Genomic DNA, 18,208 nt, shown 5'->3' with positions numbered 1-18,208 from the left:
AATGTACATACTTATGTATGAATGTAGGTACATGTATGAATTTGTATGTAAATATTGTGACATGCTGTCCTAAAACCACCCGCGTCGGCGCTTACAAAAAAAACTGTTAAAGCGCTTTTAAAAATTTGCGCAAACAATGAACAAGCGCTTAACCGTTGACAAGATGTTGACGTCTACAAAATTGGCGGCAAATAGTTGCTAGTGTAACTAGAAGTATTAGCCATGAACGCATGTGAAAAATGCAAACGAAGAATGCCTGTTTGTTATGTTGCCAGTTAGTGAGTGAGAAATTCTTGAGGCAACAATAAAAGAAGGGAATTTTTGCGAAATATTTGTTTGCATTGCAATATTTTACACCTTTATTTATATATAAATATTCTTTTTTTGTTTTTTTTCAGTGCCGTATTATTGTGTCTTAGCCATTGTTTGTCTGCTGTCGCGCCAAAAACGCATTTTCCAGAGGCTTCACTGCTTTGCCACTTAATGCGACGTGCAGCTTGTAATTGTTTTGTTGTTACATACTTTCATTCGTTTTCTCTTAATTGCGATTATCATTGTGTTTCGACTCACACTATCCGCTTAATAACATCTATAATAACCCTCATATCTTGTTCGCCAATTCACCATTTGAATGCACTTTAATGCATTTGACAGCTGTGCGAGTTCGCGGCTTAAGTCTTCTGTTATGCGTCTGATTTTGAGAAAGTTACACCCGTGTTCCTCAAAAGCACACACATACATAGGTACATACATGTGTATGTACATCACACCAGTCTAATGGATTAGCTAATTGTCCACCTGCACTTTGCAAATATTTATGTGCTGCTGGCCGATAGCCGTCGGCTACTTACTACCAGCAACCAGCAGCAAATTGTCCACCGGTCATTTGTGCAACTGTATATATGTAGACATTTGTTTGTTTAGCGGCACAATCGACATTTGTTAGCCAACACTGCCAGCTGACGTGGCCGCATCTGTATTTGGCAAGCATTCCCCAGCCGCTTTTGTCACAAGGCGCCTCTTCATGTTCAGGAAGCCAAAAGCGGCGGACAGTTGCGTACGCAAAAAAAAAATGTTTTTCTTAATTTTATTTCTATTTCGTATTTTTGCCACGAACAGCGTCCAATTTATGTACCCGCATACATGCTTCTAGGTGCATTTGTTACACACTTTCACATTAAAATTTATGGCTGATTGAGTTATTTGTTTATTGCACGCATTAGGCGAAGATGATACCTGCTCGTGCTTTAGCGGACACTGGTGCTATCTATGGCTCTATGTCAGACGTAGCGTAATCATATGTTCACATAAGGAGCGGTGAGCGGCTGGTGCCTGCGGTGTGGGCTATGTAGTTGGCCTAGTGGTCGCTCTGGCGTATGAGCAACATTTCACTTTTCATCCAACTAAATACATAATTATCTATTTCCTGCATTTCTATTGCCACAAAATTGGCCAGCGCGCAGGAATGTAACTGTGTGTTAAGTATGTATTCGCCTTTCTTAGCTGACAAAATTATGTAATCGCGTGCGCACAAGTGATTGCTATCGCCGCGTAGCGTTGTGGACATATTTAGCTGTGTGAAAGAAGTTGTAAATTTCAAGCATAAAAAGATGTTGTAAACATATTTAAGCACTAAAATATTTTTTCAATAATTATTACCATTTTCAATTAAATAATTCACACTTCTGTGGCAGAAGGTTTGCCATTAATGAGGAAAAAATGACTAAAAACGGCAAACTAACGACGCTTTAATGGAGTGCGTATGACAGTGTTTATGTGTGGGTCATCATGTCTGCTGTGATCATTAAAATGAAATATGTCTGAATTCTGTTCAAGTTTCTTTAGTATTTAAAAGATTAAATATTGGACCAAAGAAATGGAAAAAAAAACAATATTTGTGAATATGTCGCACGTTTAATAATATAGAGATGTAACTCAAAATTTACGTTTTTGGAGATTTCATTATGCAAATAATAAGCTTGATAAGTAGAATATGTTTAGTCTAAGAGATAACCAAATTTCCCAAGTATGGCGAAGATATTTGCCCTTCCATCTGTCTTTTTGTATACCAACTGTATGCATTGATAAAACTTTGATTGCCTTTTCCCACAAAATTGAAATTTTGAAATACTTCGTTATATTATTAAACGTGCGATGTGTGTGCCATTAGCACCAATAAGACTTTGATTTTAAATATGCTTCATATAACTTTCAAAGGCAGAGGCATTGGATAATTTGACATCATAGCAAAATAAAATGGCTTGTTTATAAATATGTGTATCGATATGAGTATCAACATATTAGTTTTCGTTTCGTGAAAAAGACAGTCCGGGCTGGGTAATTTTTGCTATCTTGGTAAAAAAAAGGCCAGCTTAGTTTTACATAGAATGAAGCACAAAGTTCAAGCTAAGCATAGCTCCTTCAAGCATTTCTGTATAAGCGGTAATAAAAAAAAACAGGCACAGCCTCAATCATGTAGGTACTTCAGGTAAGCCATACATATGGCCCTATCTTATTTCGTGAAATATTTAACAAATTTTATAAAAGTCTACCTTTTTAATGACATTATCGATTCCAAAAACTATTTTAGTGTGGAAAACTAAGCTCACTAACTTAAATAGAACTACGCATCTTGGGACAATCAAGGCGCTCACTTCTAAAGATATCTACATATATTAGCAGAAAATACGTCTTACGTTTCGATATGGAGGCTCAAATGTTGTAGTGGTAATTTTTAGAGCTTCACGAAAACGCTTATTGCACGAGAACTAATGAAGAGATTCCAAAGTCACTTTTCTGTAAGTAACCAATTCGGTGTCTGTCGTAGACATAATGGTAAATATTGGCTCATTTTGGAGTCAATTTTGAGCCTTTAAACTGCTCTAGCAACTAATGATTTGCAGATATAGCTTTCATTTTTGGGATATCGGTTCGTTGGAACAGTAGAAATATTATCGTGTACAATTTCTATATAGAGATTCAGCAAATCTTGAGATTTTTAAGATTAAAAATTGTTGAAAAAATTAGCAAATTTTTGTCATTACCAAAATTTTCGAAAACCGCTCTAATGATTTTGCTTTTGTTTTTCTTAATCAAAAACTCCAGTTTTTTCTTTCCGTTTGGTATATAGGACGTATTGGTTGACATCTACTAAGCATATTTATTTTATTCAAATATATGGGCATAAATGATATTCCGTACAAAATCAGTTCGTCATCATTTTGCAAACACGTGCATGCGCTGGAAGTGAGAGAAGGAGACAAAAAGTATGTGTGTGTATGTAGGTGTTTCGGCTTTTGAGTAACAGATGTCGCAATATTTATAGCCTAATCGCAGCATATGCTGGTTGCAGTTAATTTGGATCTGTTTTTCTTTTAGTAATCTATGTATGTATGTATGTACATTTGAATGCATAATACGCGAAAACCTTTTCGTCATGTCAGATCTGTACCGTTTGTTCAATTTTACAAAATGAGGTATCAAATTAAAGGGATTGGCCTGTGTATGTGCAATAACTTCTTATTTTTGCAAAAAGAGTTGCCACCTGATAAAAAAAATGAAATTCAAATTACTTTTAAGTTAAGTCAACAATTACAGTATGAGTATCGATCGAAATGGGTTTTAAAACGCGTTATTTTTTAATTGTATGTAGGAGGGTTGCCACCCGTTTCAAAAAGCAAGTGCAGCTTAAATGAAGGCAGAAAATTGAAGTGTATATCCTGATATGGATATCAGACGAAAGAGGTTGTGGTTTGAAATACAAAGTTAGATTCAATATATGCAATAGGTTAAATGAATTACTACAATTTGAATATAAATCAAAATTGCTTTGAAGAAACTTTATTTCCAAATAGCACGTAGGCGTCTTGCCACCTGATTTTATAATTAAATTCGGATTGAATTAAGAGTATTAGATCATTGAAATATGTATCACAATACAAGTGTAAGATGAAAAAGGTTTAACGAGGTTTTGGTTAAAAGTCGAATCAAATTAAATTATATGAAATATTGAAATATTAGCGTTAAACAAAGGAATATTAAGAAAAATTTGGTTTCAGCATCTATAACAATTACAGGCCGAAACTTGCACATTATGTAGTTTTTCGTTCGTGTTTCCACTCCAACGGTAACGATGTGTATGCACGAAGTTATGCTTTCGCTTCTAACGCGCTTGGCAAACACACTTATGCAGATGTTTTAGTATTAGTGCGGCCGGCACTGATTTATAACATTAAAGAGGGTAAAAAGTTAAACTTAAATTATTTAATAAGTCAAATGAATTACTAAAGTATGGGTATAAATTGACATGGATTAAAAATGCTTTTTCTTCACTTTATTTAAAAGTGTTGCCATATGTTTCAGAAATTAAATTAAACTTGAATTAAGGGAATTAGATATACAATTTAAATAAATATCGCAATATGTATGTCAGTCGAAAAAGGTTTAACAAGGTTTTGTTTTAAAAATATTTTGAATAGGGTTGCCACCTGTTTACAATTAGAATTTAATTAAAGTATGCATAAGTTAAATGAAATATTAAAATATGACGTGAAACGAAGGTGGTATGATATCCCTAGTTTAAATATTTAGAATATTGAAGAGGGTTGCCACCTGTTTAAAAAGGTAAACTCAAATTATTTAATATGTTAAAGCAATTAATAAAAATAAGGGTATCAAATTAAATGGGCTTAAAAAACGCTTTATTTCTGAACAATATTTCAGGCACATGGAATATGTACATAGGTATTACAATATCAGACGCAAGAGATTTGTTTATTTTTTAACTATATTTAGCAGGGTTTTCAGCTGTTTCATAGCTTACTTATGCACAAATCCGGAGACGGAGATAATGAGACGACGAGCACGAACACGAAGGAGAATACTAATACGGGGACCTAGGCTAATATAAAAAGTGATACAAATTTCTGCAGTATGAAAGGAAATAAAAATGAATCGAAATAATGATACACGCATTGGATAATGAAAAAATAAACGGTACTCCTTAATTTGTGTATGTTTTTTGCTTAAAAATCACTTGTTTATTAAAAATTTGTTTGTATAAATACAAGATGCGCTCAACTTTCAAATGTAATAAAAATGTTAAACAAGAGTTTTAATTTTAATTTTCCTCGATTTATGGTTTCTGGTTTTCGACGGAAATGGTGATTTTTCACGATTGCCTAATTTTGTCATATTTCTAATACCGAAAAAATTAACTAAACTTTTATTTTTATTATGTAACTCATTTTGGTGGAACCAATTCGAAGTTGGCAAATTAAATCTTCGAATCCTTGTTAAGTACATCTCAGTGGTAAACTCTTTTAGGCTGTGAAGTGTAAAAAAACAACAGTAAGTGAGCATGCATTACATATTTTTAGGACAATATTTTCACTCGCAGTTAAACTTTTAAGAGCTCTCAAGAAAAATGAAAAATCCATATAAAATTACGCACAAGAAATGGAAAAGAAATTTTCTTCTATTAAAATTTCTTAAATCAGTTTGCAGCTCTCAAGCACAAAATGCTCGTTTATTTATGTATGTATATATGCTACACCTGCACACACAGTATGTAAATCCTCGCAACTTCATGAAGGGCAGTTTCTAAAGACCGACCCTGCAATACAGCGGTTGGTTTTTCGACGGTTTTGGTGTTTCTAAAAGAAATCTAATTATGCATATAAATATGGTCTCACCAGTGCTTTTAGCACCAACCAAAGGGATGTAAAACTTAATAAAATTATTTGATATTTCAGTTCTATTGAACATAAGTTAGACAAATACTAGCTTAAAAGACCCTATCTATAAGTGTAACACCAAACGAAGGATTTTTAAACATCCAAAGATTTTTATTGCAAAATATTATTCTTTTAAGAACTGGCAGATCATTTATTTTATTAGAATACTAAATAAAAACTCGATTTAATTATTCAAAACAACGTGCTAAGTTTTCCAATCAACATGAGGGAATTACAAAACACTCTTAGCGAAATATTAAGCCTATAAGTATAAATAATACCCTCGGGCTGTACACATATTACAGGTTTGTATTTACATAAACATGTGCGTCAAATTAGTTAGGCGCTTCCAAAGAAAATTTATAGTTCAACACAAGCTTTTCCGAATAAAACGCTGCGACAACGCACGCAACTAAGCATACACACACCTACTTAGATATCGAGATGCACATACGGTTAAAAATATATAGCTAAAAAAAAAAACTACTAAATATCGGCGACATATGATACTGGCTAAGAGGCTGGTAGCGTATGCTACTGTTGACAGCTTCAATTAATCGCTGCCACGTCATCATTGCTGAGGTTCGCTTAAGCTTTTTGGCAGCTGGTTGGTTAAACGTTACACACACATTTTTAGCCGTACCCGACAACGCAGCCACGCATAAAAATGTCAAAAATATCTCCTTAAGCTGCGACATAAATGATGATTTGGCATGCGCTGGAAGTCGTAGTGTATCGATGGCGCTGGCGTTGCCGATGGCCCTGGATATTTGGCGTTGCAAATTGCAATGAATTTGATAAGGCACATGGAGTGCGTTATGCTATCAGTTTATTTTAAAAATATTCGAGAATTCTGTCATAATTCATGAATTACTGTCATAAGATTGTAAACATCTGATTTCACCGATTTTTAAAACATACGGAAAGATCTATAACATATTCACAAAACTAGGAGCCAAATATAGCATAACTGGGTTTTTAATTTTTCTCTCTGACGTCAGGATTTATTTTAGAGGACTTTGAAATTTCTAGGATATGACTGAATAAAAAAAATATTCAAAAGATTTGGTGCATTGTAGACAATATGGGTATTAATTAAAAGGAAAACATTCTGTAGAATTGAAAAAAAAATTAATTTTTGGTGTACCGGGACGAATAAGTGTTGAGAATGTCTTTTTAAAACTTTACCTTGAATATCCTTGGAAATTGCCAATATTTATTTCTGAAAAAGATATATGTCAAGATATATGTAAAGTACCACATCTTCGAATTTTGTCCTTCCAACTTTATTAGTTTTAAATAAAAAAATTCAGTCATAGGTTAAAGGAAAAATCTCCGCTTTTCGAAGTTAGCCTCCGAAATCGAGATATGGGCCTTCGAAGATCGAAATAGGACCTTTGGTAAAAAAATTATTTTTTTGTATTATATGTAAACAACTAAAAAACTAGAAATATAGACGTAGTACGCCTTTTTCTATTGTTTAAATGGTGTATAACCTTTTTTGTTCAAACTTATATTACAGGTGCTATAAAGGTCGGGTCTTCGAAAAATTTAAAAACTTATATTTCAAACAATTTTGAACGGCTTTTTAAAAAATTGGTATCGTTGTAAACGTGATTAAACCTTTCTTATGACACGTATATTTGTATACTTCGTATGTAAAATTTGACAAAAAATATTTTAAAAAAATATTTTAAACAAAAAAAGTACTAACCGGGTTTTAAAAAATTCATATCGTTGTAAACGCAATCAGACCTTCTTTCTTTTGATATGCGTATTTGTATACTTCGTATATAAAAATTTGAGAAAAAACACTTAAAATGAAGCAATACCTTTTTTATAAAAACTAGGTGAATGGCTGGCTACGCCCTTATATGTATACAAAACAATTAAAGTATTTAAACCATACATCATACAGTCAGTTTATTCTTTTAGAGCGCATACATGGATCCACAATAATGATTCCAGTATCTTCATTTATGTAGTAAATTGTAAGTATCTTATAAAAAGAAGTGTAAAAGTGTGTAAGAAGCCCTTTAAAAAAAAATCCTGACGTCGGAAAGAAAAACTAAAAACGCAGTTTTACTATATTTGGCCCCAGTTCTGTGAATTTATTGAGTTATTTTTGTGTAAGATTGACTGTTGCACGGTGTTTTACTTCCACTAAGAGATATGAGACCACTTTTATTCTGAAAAATCATTCGATTCATAACTCCATATGTAAATATGTATGTACATTAGGGTGGTGCTGAATAAGTAAAGTCGGAATTTTAATGCTCTGACTCCATAGGATTGTTCTATAGTATAGAATCTATACCGAAAAAATTATACCCTTGTTTTTTCTATTTTGTAATCAAAAAATATTTAGAGGTCGCTCAAAGGTTCCAAATTTTTCCTTGTATTTTATATGGCGAAATAACTATTTTTTATAGAAATGGTATAGAATTCTTCAAAATCATTATTTATTGATCGGAAAACTTTACTTTTCTTCAGATTGGTCTCCGAAAACTCAAAAGCTTTCAATGGGGGGAGGCCCATAAAAAACGCCAGTGTAATGTAAACAATTCCGAGTTTACTTTTTTTTGGACCACCCTAATGTATGTACATACTAACTGGGTATAATATTATTTGTTCGCCGGCAAACGCCCGTTTTGTCAATACTGATTGATAAGCGCACAAATTTCGAACTCGTGAAGCGGACTTTTATATCTGAAATATACGCATGTATGTATGTACGGCATTATACAAAATCAATATTTTTTGTGGCAAGTGGTTTTGAGTTAACATTGCAACTGCCGACAGACAGCATGTGTAAATTTGCACACACCTCCGATTTTCGAGCAATTATTTGCAACAATGTAAGCAAAGTTATAATTTAATAAACATTTTCAAATTTGCATACATACATATCTACGAAACTTTTTAATAATAAAAGCAAATCGTATTTAGCACAAGGCCACACTGTGTCCAGATCTATATATGGTTGTATATATGTATGTATGTACATTCACCTGTCGTAGAATAATGATGAAATAGCGATGAAAATGCGATCATGCCTGTGAGGGTGTGAAACTCCAATTAACCAATATTAATCGTTTACAATAAATAATGACATTGTTTAAATAAGTGAAGCATACAAATAATGGTTTATATTTTACTGGGGGGCTGAACTCATCTAAAGCAAAGGCATTATTCTAGCTCACAACTAGAAGAAGAATTGTATGTGTATGTAGCATAAATACCAAGCAGGGAAACCCCGAACTGCTGAACCAAATTTCTAGTTTCGTATTAGATATTAATCGCGAAAAGCGAACCACTCCGATAGTAACGAGATCCCCACCAGTTCAAACGCAGCGAGATGTGGTACCTTTAAAAAGCTATGGCCTGCTAAGCACACTTTTTCCAAAAATTATATTTTGGCGCAAGAAGCTATAAAAGTTTAAAAGCGATCGGGTTTTCAAAAGATTGATCTAACTTTTTTATTTCTATTTAAATAACCGCCTTTGTTCAGTGATACGCAAATATGCTAAGTCCCAAATAGCCACAATAGTCATAAGACTCAAAGCATAAAAAAATCTATATCTAAGTTGAGGAATTAAGAACTGGCTCGGAACTATAAACAAAGGTATGCAGAACGAACTAGATCTTATCTGCCTAATTTATTAACAGTTTGTAGGACATCGCAATGTAAAAGACGCCAGTCGCTAGCTTGCAAAAGAGAATTAACTCGCGCTAGTCATGCTTTTAAATTCTCTAGTACAGAACCAATTCGGACTTACGTTCGTTTCTCAACAGGGTAACAGCCAGCACCTCTGCAACCTCAGCTACAAACAAAGGCATGTAAATCTACTTGAATTACATTCATTCAAAAAAATTGTATTTCAGATTGAAAACTAATTTCTTTGCAAATAGTTTTAAATTCACTAACTTCGAAGAAGCAAAAAGACTCTGTTTGAAAATATTTTATTACTTTTTTTCGTCAGTCGATTTTAGGACTGGTTCGGAACTGTAGACAAAAGAATGCAAAGCGAACTAGATCCCATGCTGAAGGTAAGTTTTATTTTCAAATCACCGTACCACTATCCGAGCAAATAGCAACGCTTGTCCGAGTTTATTCTGAAGTTAAACTATTTCACACGCCTTGCTGATAGCAAAAACTTCAGTCTGAAAAACACTCACCGACTTGAAGGTCAGTTGAATAAGTCTCGCAACTACGTCACAATCCATCTTTGAGCCATCCATGAAAATATAAGTGTTAGGTAAACATTATATCCTTGCACTCGTTCATTTATGAAAATATAATTCTGCAGTTTTCCCTCAGGAGAAGCATATTGCAAATGTAGTCCGATCTTTCGCGAATACATACATAAATCATCAAAGGAACGCAGACTATGCACATGTCTACGTAAGCCTTTTCGCAGACGCAGCAATTTAAGGCCATTTAGACATCTAAAACTTTCATCGGTAAAAGTGTCTGACCAAATCTCAATTTATTGCTCACTTCCAAGCAGGCACACACATTTTGCTGATTTTCAACTTCATCTGAACTAACTGGATGAGGTCAGCTCGTAAAAAAAGCCTTTTAAAATCATCAATGACTCCTTCACATTATTTAATTAAAAGTTATTTAAAAGATATTAAAATGAGCAGCATGCGTGCGTACCACTTGATGCTGCACAGTGGTCGGACGGCGGTAAAAAATATATTCCGAAAGTTGGAAAAATTATTGTAAAATTAAGTGTTCGGCTTCACACTTTTCCAAGCATCTAAGTTGACCATTTATAGAAACTAAAATATTTGTAAGAAAATGTGCTCATCCGAAAGATAAAATTATTTAGGCCGGGCGTTTTCTGTCAAACTTAGTTATAATTTTGGCAAAAGGTACTATTTTAAGTTTAACAGCCGTACTCAGAATTTTTTAATGATTACTTAAGGTGGTCCTCAGTAACGATTTGCAATTTTTCTTTTATAATTTACTAAATATTTTTTTTTTATTATTTCATTCTCTTTTTTTTAGTTTAAATTTCTCTTAATATTCATTAATTTTTTTGTTCAAAAAAATGTTTTTTTTTTTTTTATCTCATTTAGTTTTTAGAAGTCTTATCGCTAAAAGACCAACAGAATAACGGTAATACCTCCTCGTTAAAATATCTTTCAAGAGATATCCCAATTTTAATTCGAGTTATCGTGTACACTGACAAACGGACGGTCAGACAGACATGGCTTAATTTCTCTTTTCATTCTGCGCATTTTGATATAAGTATGTATGTGCATAAGTCTATACATATCTCGATTCCTTTAGGCTGTTAAAAACAACCGTTGTGTGTTTCCTCGAAATATTTTTTTATTGTTTTTAAGAGAAAGTATATTTGAAATTAAAATTAATTTAATTTTGAAACTTATTTTATTTATTTTTTATTTTACTTTTTTTTTCTTTTAATACTTCGATGATATTGTTTAAAAAAACAAAATTTTTTAGTTTCATTTATATTTTGGAAACTTATTTAATTTTTTTTTAAGGAAAAAAAATATATTTTTTATTTTCATATAAGTTTTAGAAATTTATTTTATATAGCTCTTTATTTTTTTATACCTTTCATGAGCATGAAATGGTATTATAACTTTGGTCCGATGTTTGTAAGTACCAGAACAAAAAGAGATAGACCCATTAAAATGTATACTTATATGATCAGAACGTCGAGCTGAGTTGATTTAGCCATGTCCGTCTGTCCGTCTGTCCGTCTGTTTGTATGCAATCTAGTCTCTCAGTTTTCGAGATATCCGTATCAAATTTGGTAGGTGGGTGTATTTTTATAATGTATTAATCATTTGTCGGAACCGGCAGAATCGGACCACTATAACATATAGCTCCCATACAACTGATTGTTCAGATATGAGATTTTTCGTTATAACTTCTCCATTTATGCAGCTACGAACATGAAATTTTCCAGTACTTGCACCCATTATCAACAGAATACTTACAGTGAAAATTACAAAGATCGGGTCACTATAACCTATAGCTCCCATACAACTGATTGTTCAGATATAAAATTTTTCGTTATAACTCCTCCATTTATAGCTAGGAACATGAAATTCCGCACTATTTTCAATAATTATCAACAGAAGACTTACAGTGAAAATTAAAAAGATCGGGTAACTATAACCTATAGCACCCATACAACTGATTGTTCAGATATGAGATTTTTCGTTATAATTCATCCATTTATGTAGCTAGGACCATGAAATTTCGCGCTGTTTTCACTCATTATCAACAGAAGACTTACAGCGAAAATAACAAAGATCGGGTCACTATAACCTGCAGACCCCATACAACTGATTGTTCAGATATGAGGTCTTTTATCATAACTCCTCCATTTATGCAGCTAGGAACATGAAACTTCGCACCATTTTCACTCATTATCAACAGAATACTTACAGTGAAAATAACAAGGATCGGATGACTACAACATATATCTTCCATACATCTCATTGTTCAGATATGGGATTTTACTGTAAAACTTCTTTATTTGAACAGCTAAAACCGATAAATTTCGTAAGATATTTTATAAATAATAATACAAAGTCTACTGAGAAAATCATCAAAATCTATGCTGTATAAGCTTTATCTCCTATAGCACTGATTGTTCAGATACCAGTTTTTGCCATATATCTCCTTTATGTAGGAAACTAAACCCAATAAATTGTGTTACCGGTTTACATACCGATCACATAGCAGTGAAAATCACTTAGATTGGTGCCATATAAAGTATATCTTCCATACCTCTGATTGTTTAGATGCGATTTTTTATATAAGTATGTAACTCCTCTACCAATGTATGCACATGTATTCAAAAGCAGTAATCTGTCAAAGTAAAATTTGCAGATGTTCATGAAAGATATGAAGCCTTCGGCATAGCCGAAGACAGCGCTGCTCTTACTTGTTTTTAATTGTATTTTCTTTTACTATTTAGATTTTATTGTTTTAAAAAGAAAACAATTCTTTTTAGTTATTCTTTTTTCCTTTCTGTTTATTTATTCTTTTTTAATTTAATTTTTTTTTTATTTTAAATTTACTGTTTTAATAAAAAAACTACTTTTTTCAGTTTAATTTACTTTTTCGCATCTGTCTTTCATCTGACCACAGTCTTTCGAAAGAAATATGACAATTTTCAGTTCTGGGAACTATCTTTAAGGCTCTTTTTTGTATTTTCAAAGGCTAATTGAAAGATCTGCTAAGGAGAAGGTCTTATCGTTTTTCTGTTTTTGCTTTAGTACAACTTAAAAGAAATTTTAAAACATATATTTTCTTAGAACAATGAAAACTAAAAATTAAGGAAAGTTAAGTTCAAAAACAAAAGAATGAAAATAAAAGTAAATTAAGTTATTTTCTGAAAATTAAGTAAAATAAAAAAAAACTTTTTTGAACAATAAAATTTTAAAATTAAAAGAAAACAATCGATTCAAAAAAAAAATAATAAAATATGTTTTCAAAATTAAATGAATCTACAAAAAAGCAATAAGATCTAAGAACTAAAAGAGATAATTTAAATTAAAAAAGGAAACAGTCTCACTGCCCGAGGACTCGATCTCTGATCTCTCGAATGTCGTGCTAGTGTCATTGCACCATTTTATTTAAATTCAATTTCAAATTTATTGAAAACAAACAAAAAAAAATGCATAATCATTCGTTAAAAAGTTAAGTAAAGGCGTTTCTTTACTTAACTTTAAGGTTCGTTACATGTTGTTAATGAATGAATCTTTAACTGACTCTGAGAGGAAATTTTTTCAAATCGTTACTGAGAACGCCTTAAGTAACCATTAAACAGTGTAATGAAAATGCGCTTAAGTTTGGCATGTCGCCGCTACACGCCAGATGTGCCAAAGCAAAAAAAAAAACAAAGAAAAATAGGCAAAGCGAGATTCAGCGGAATTTAAGAGCAATCTACGGGGACGACGAATGATGGTAATACTTATAGAAAAGTCTTTTTACGCAAAAGCATCTGAAATAACGGTAGTTTACGTTCTCTCAATTAACTTAGAGACTGGGAGTTATTTTGGAAGCGATCACCGCCAAAAATTTTCTTAATCTAAACGCAAAGGCGAACTATGTTAAATTTCAACCTGCTCCGACAACTTCTTCGATGTTTTGCCGGGATTTATGCTAAGCGCACCCACTGTGCGCCGCCACGGTTTTCCGAAATGTCTGAGCGCCTAAACATTTCATTGATATTTTTATACATATTTGTGTGTTGACATTTTTATATATGTACTTATATCAATTCGTGTTTATAATCAACAAAAATTCGTTTAATTAGCGACCAACCGTGCAACATAACTGCTCAGCTGATGCTGATGTCGATGCCGATGTTGTTACCAATGCTGTTGCCTCATTTTCTATCTATTGTTTTTATTTTGCTATCGCACAAACAAAGTTGCTCTTTTTTTCGTTTACGTTGCGTGGCTAAGCCGTTAACATTGCTACCATTTTTATTGCCGCCTTTCAGGAAGAACTCCGTACTTAATTTAATTATCACTGGCAATAAATCTCGCAAGACAACTAACGGAAAACTTGAAAGGAATAAAACTTTAATTTTATCGCATTTCTTCGCTGGCCGACACAAGTGCCACAAGTGCCGTTTGAGCTGCTGCTGCTGCTGTTGGCTAAACTTTGTACGCTAGTTATTGTTGTTGCTGTTCATACCACCGTTGCTGCAGGCGACAGCGATGATGATCGCTTGATCGCCCCTTCGTCGCAGCTGCAATTTCCTACGTTATCATTGCCGTTGTGCTGCTATACGCCTGCAGCAAACATTCTCAGCAGGAGCGCATTTTTAACAAATGAGATAACACGATTAAAAGTTCAATAAATAACATGGCAAAGCCTGAAATCAACAACGTCACCTGTTTGCAACTAACGTGTTGCACTAGACATGCAATGGGATGCATTGATGCACCGCGGCAGCCACAGGCAGAGCAACAGCCACAGCTACAAATACATACACCATCAGTGATGTCACACTACCAAATGGCCAGCTAGTTTGCCAGTTAGTTGGCCGATCGATGGCGCGAAAGCAGCGCTCAAAGCAGCTGATCCATAGCAAGCGGTGGCTGGCTAGGCAACCGCAACCTGCAATGCGACAGCTAAATGGGTAGGCAGGCAGGCAGGCAGGCAGGATAATTAAGTGGCATCGCTAATGCGTAATTAACCAATCAACGCATAAGCGTGCAACGCATGCAAACTATTGCTCCGCCTAGTGATCCATATAAAGAAGTGCGAAATGTATGTTGTATGTGCTATGTATATACTCATGTAGTATATATACGATCATATGTGTGTCACAACATGTGCTGAATGCCACAAATAACGCCGTCACTGATGGCCACTTGTTGCATGTGTTACAGATAAAATCTGCCGGCTTGAAGAGCTTTTGATTTGTTTTTGTTTTGTTTTGTTTTTCTTCGCGCTACGCATGCGTAAAAGTTCATTCATGCTTAGACGCAATGCGCAAGGCCGTATTTTGTATGCTGATCAGCCGTTCCGTGAGGCAGCGAAGCTAGGAGATGTGTGTTGTAATGATGAGGAAATGTTTATTATTTGCAGCTTGGCAAATTTGTCGTTTAGAGCGTGCGAACAATCAGCAGGCGAAATGAATAATAAATAACAAAAAGAAAAAGCTTTTATGCAGACTAAATATTCACTACATGTTTACTATGTGCATACGTTTAAATAAGGTAGGTAGACTAGGTGATGCTCAAAGTGGTCCAGGTGGACCAACAGAGGCCAGGTTGGCATAAAATTATCCTCCACGAAAATGTATATGGATTCGATAGTAAAGGATAAAAATGTTGGATTGGCCTTACCTACCAATGTAGGCGGATAATACACTACTCAAAAAAATTTTAGGAGGAAAAAAATTCAAATTTTTGACCGGCTGTATTTCGGTGGAGAATGGTCATATTGAGACTTTAAAAAATCGTTTTGAAGCTTTAACGTTCTAGTTTTCAGATTTCTTGACTGGAAATTTCTAGTAGCAACGGTTCTCATGTAATCCTGACAGATAACGCAAAAACATAATTTTGCAAATTTGTTTATTTTTTTTTTTTTTGTCCACGGGCTTGAAAATAAAATTTCAGTTAGGCCGGCATATAGGTGAGATAGCCTCTATATCGAGCTTTAATTTCCTTTTTTAAAAGCTCCCTTTATTTTATTAAGCTGTGTATTTTATGACACGAGCTCGCGAAAAATTTCTCAATAAGAAATAAAGCTTCCATCTTCCTCCTCGCTGCATTCAATTCAAGTGCAATCTATTTTTATTTCCTCTTTTATAAGTTTACCTGACGCTCCGATGCCACTCAAAATACTACTTCTCATGAAAGATCGTTCTGTCTCGTTTGCTTATCTTGCTTTCATCACTCAGTAGTTTTAATCGTTCATAAACTCATTAAAGCAGCAAGGAACGCTCATTTAGCAATATTTTTATTTATGATGTAAATTTGATGCGCCGGTGGTTTCTCATAGCTTTTTTTTAGATTTGCTCTTTTCTCTTTTGTCAGTTTCTGAATTAAAAGTTTGGCGAGAAAAGCTTTGCGGTTTTGTTGTTGCAATTATGTGTGTTTAAAAACGTGAGTGATAAATATTTTTCACGTCACTTTAGAGCTCAGAGCGACGAATATAAAAATGAGGCCGCGAAAGAGCCAAATATGTGAAGAGTTTATGGTGAAGAGAATTTAAATTACGCTTCCGCTCTGAGTTTTTGGAATTGGGGCGCTCTTGAAAAATATAACTCCTCAGAGCGAGAGCATATTTGGATGGCTTTAAGAAGTTCGTTAGCAACGTTGGTAATACGAATTCTGGTTTAAGATCAGCGACTGTTACATGTAAAAAGATGTATCTTCCACCTTTCTAACTAATCTTCACTTTTTTTTGCGAGTTTTGGGAATTTGGTAGAAATGCAGCAGCAGAAGGTCCACCGTGACCAGTAAAATTTTGAAAGTGGTCTACGAGAAAAAAGGTTCGACCCGCCCTAATGTATATTTATACATATATACATGTATGTTCATCAACTATCAACGGACCCAAGTGAAAATTATTTCAGTGTTTTTTAAATTTTCGTCTTGCTTTTTTCCAATGCACTACTGTAGTGAATATGCCTAAAACAAAATTAAGTATGTGTGTGTGCGCGTAGTTTGCGTAATAGGAAGTCAAACTGATTCGTCCGGCATTTCCTCTTACTCTGCATATGCCGAAATCTATGCAACCATTTGCAATAGCAAGTAAAGACAAGGTGCTTCTAATGTAATCTAAAATGTTCTTCTGCAATACAGATGCAAGCCCTTCGAAATCTTTTGCTGGGCTATACGTTACAGGTTCACAAATTTTACCCCTTCGTGGACCTCTGCTATAGACGGAATAATAAACGAGCAATTGAACTTCGGTCTACATAGCTTTTTTGTTGTACATTTTCTTTAGAGTTTTATAAGTAGACAAGGCGAACTTCGTCCCGCCCAAAATAAATTATTTGTATTGAAATATTTTGGTCCAACATTTTCACCAACAGTTCACGTTTATGATTTTTAGTGACGCATTTATCTTCTAATATTCGGTTTGGTGGTTGTCAGAAGGCATATTTCCATTGCCGTCTTAAATAAGCTAACAAAAATGTACATGCATACAAAGATATGTAATAGTTTCAGTGCGTTTGAAAGGCGCCACGCCCCCTTTTCAAATAGCCCAATTTTATCTAAGAGTATGTGTTTGATTTCATATATCTCCACCATGTATGGTACTCTACCATGTATGGGAGGTGCCACGCCGCTTTCTCCAATAGCCCCAATTTTTCTTCATGACTATGCGATTGATTTTATATATCTTGTACATACCAAGTTCCAGTAATCTACCATTAACACTTCCAGAGATATGCAGTATGAAAAATTCGATTTATATGGGAGGTGCCACGCCTACTTTTCCGATAACCACAATTTTTCCCCATGAGTATGGGATTGCTTTCATATATCTCCATACCATGTTCGAGTCCTCTTCCGTAAACATTTTCGGGGATATGCAGTATGAAAAATTCGGTTTGTATGGAAGGTGCCACGCCCCTTTTTCTAACAGCCCAATTTTTCTTCATGACCATGTGATTGATTTCATATATCTCCATACCAAGTTCCATTACTCTACCATAAAGACTTCCAGAGATATTCAGTATGAAAAATTCGGTTTGTATGGAAGGTGCCACGCCCCCTTTTCCAAAAACTGTAATTTTTCTCCATGAGTATGCGACTGTTTTCATATATGTATCTCCATGCCACGTTCGAGTACTCTACCATGAACAGAGATAAGCAATATGGAAAAATCGGTTTGTACGGAAGGTGACACGCCCTCTGTACTAACGGTATGAAATGTACTTTACATCCGATTCTCATACCTTCCATATATACACAAAAAATTTCATAAAGATCGGTCTAGCCGT

The sequence above is a fragment of the Rhagoletis pomonella genome, unplaced genomic scaffold (assembly GCF_013731165.1).
Source record: "Rhagoletis pomonella isolate Grant_MI unplaced genomic scaffold, Rhpom_1.0 Rhpom_scaffold_00345, whole genome shotgun sequence".
Taxonomy (NCBI): domain Eukaryota; kingdom Metazoa; phylum Arthropoda; class Insecta; order Diptera; family Tephritidae; genus Rhagoletis; species Rhagoletis pomonella.
The sequence above is the reverse complement of the archived record's forward strand: the minus strand, read 5'-3'. Positions refer to the sequence as shown.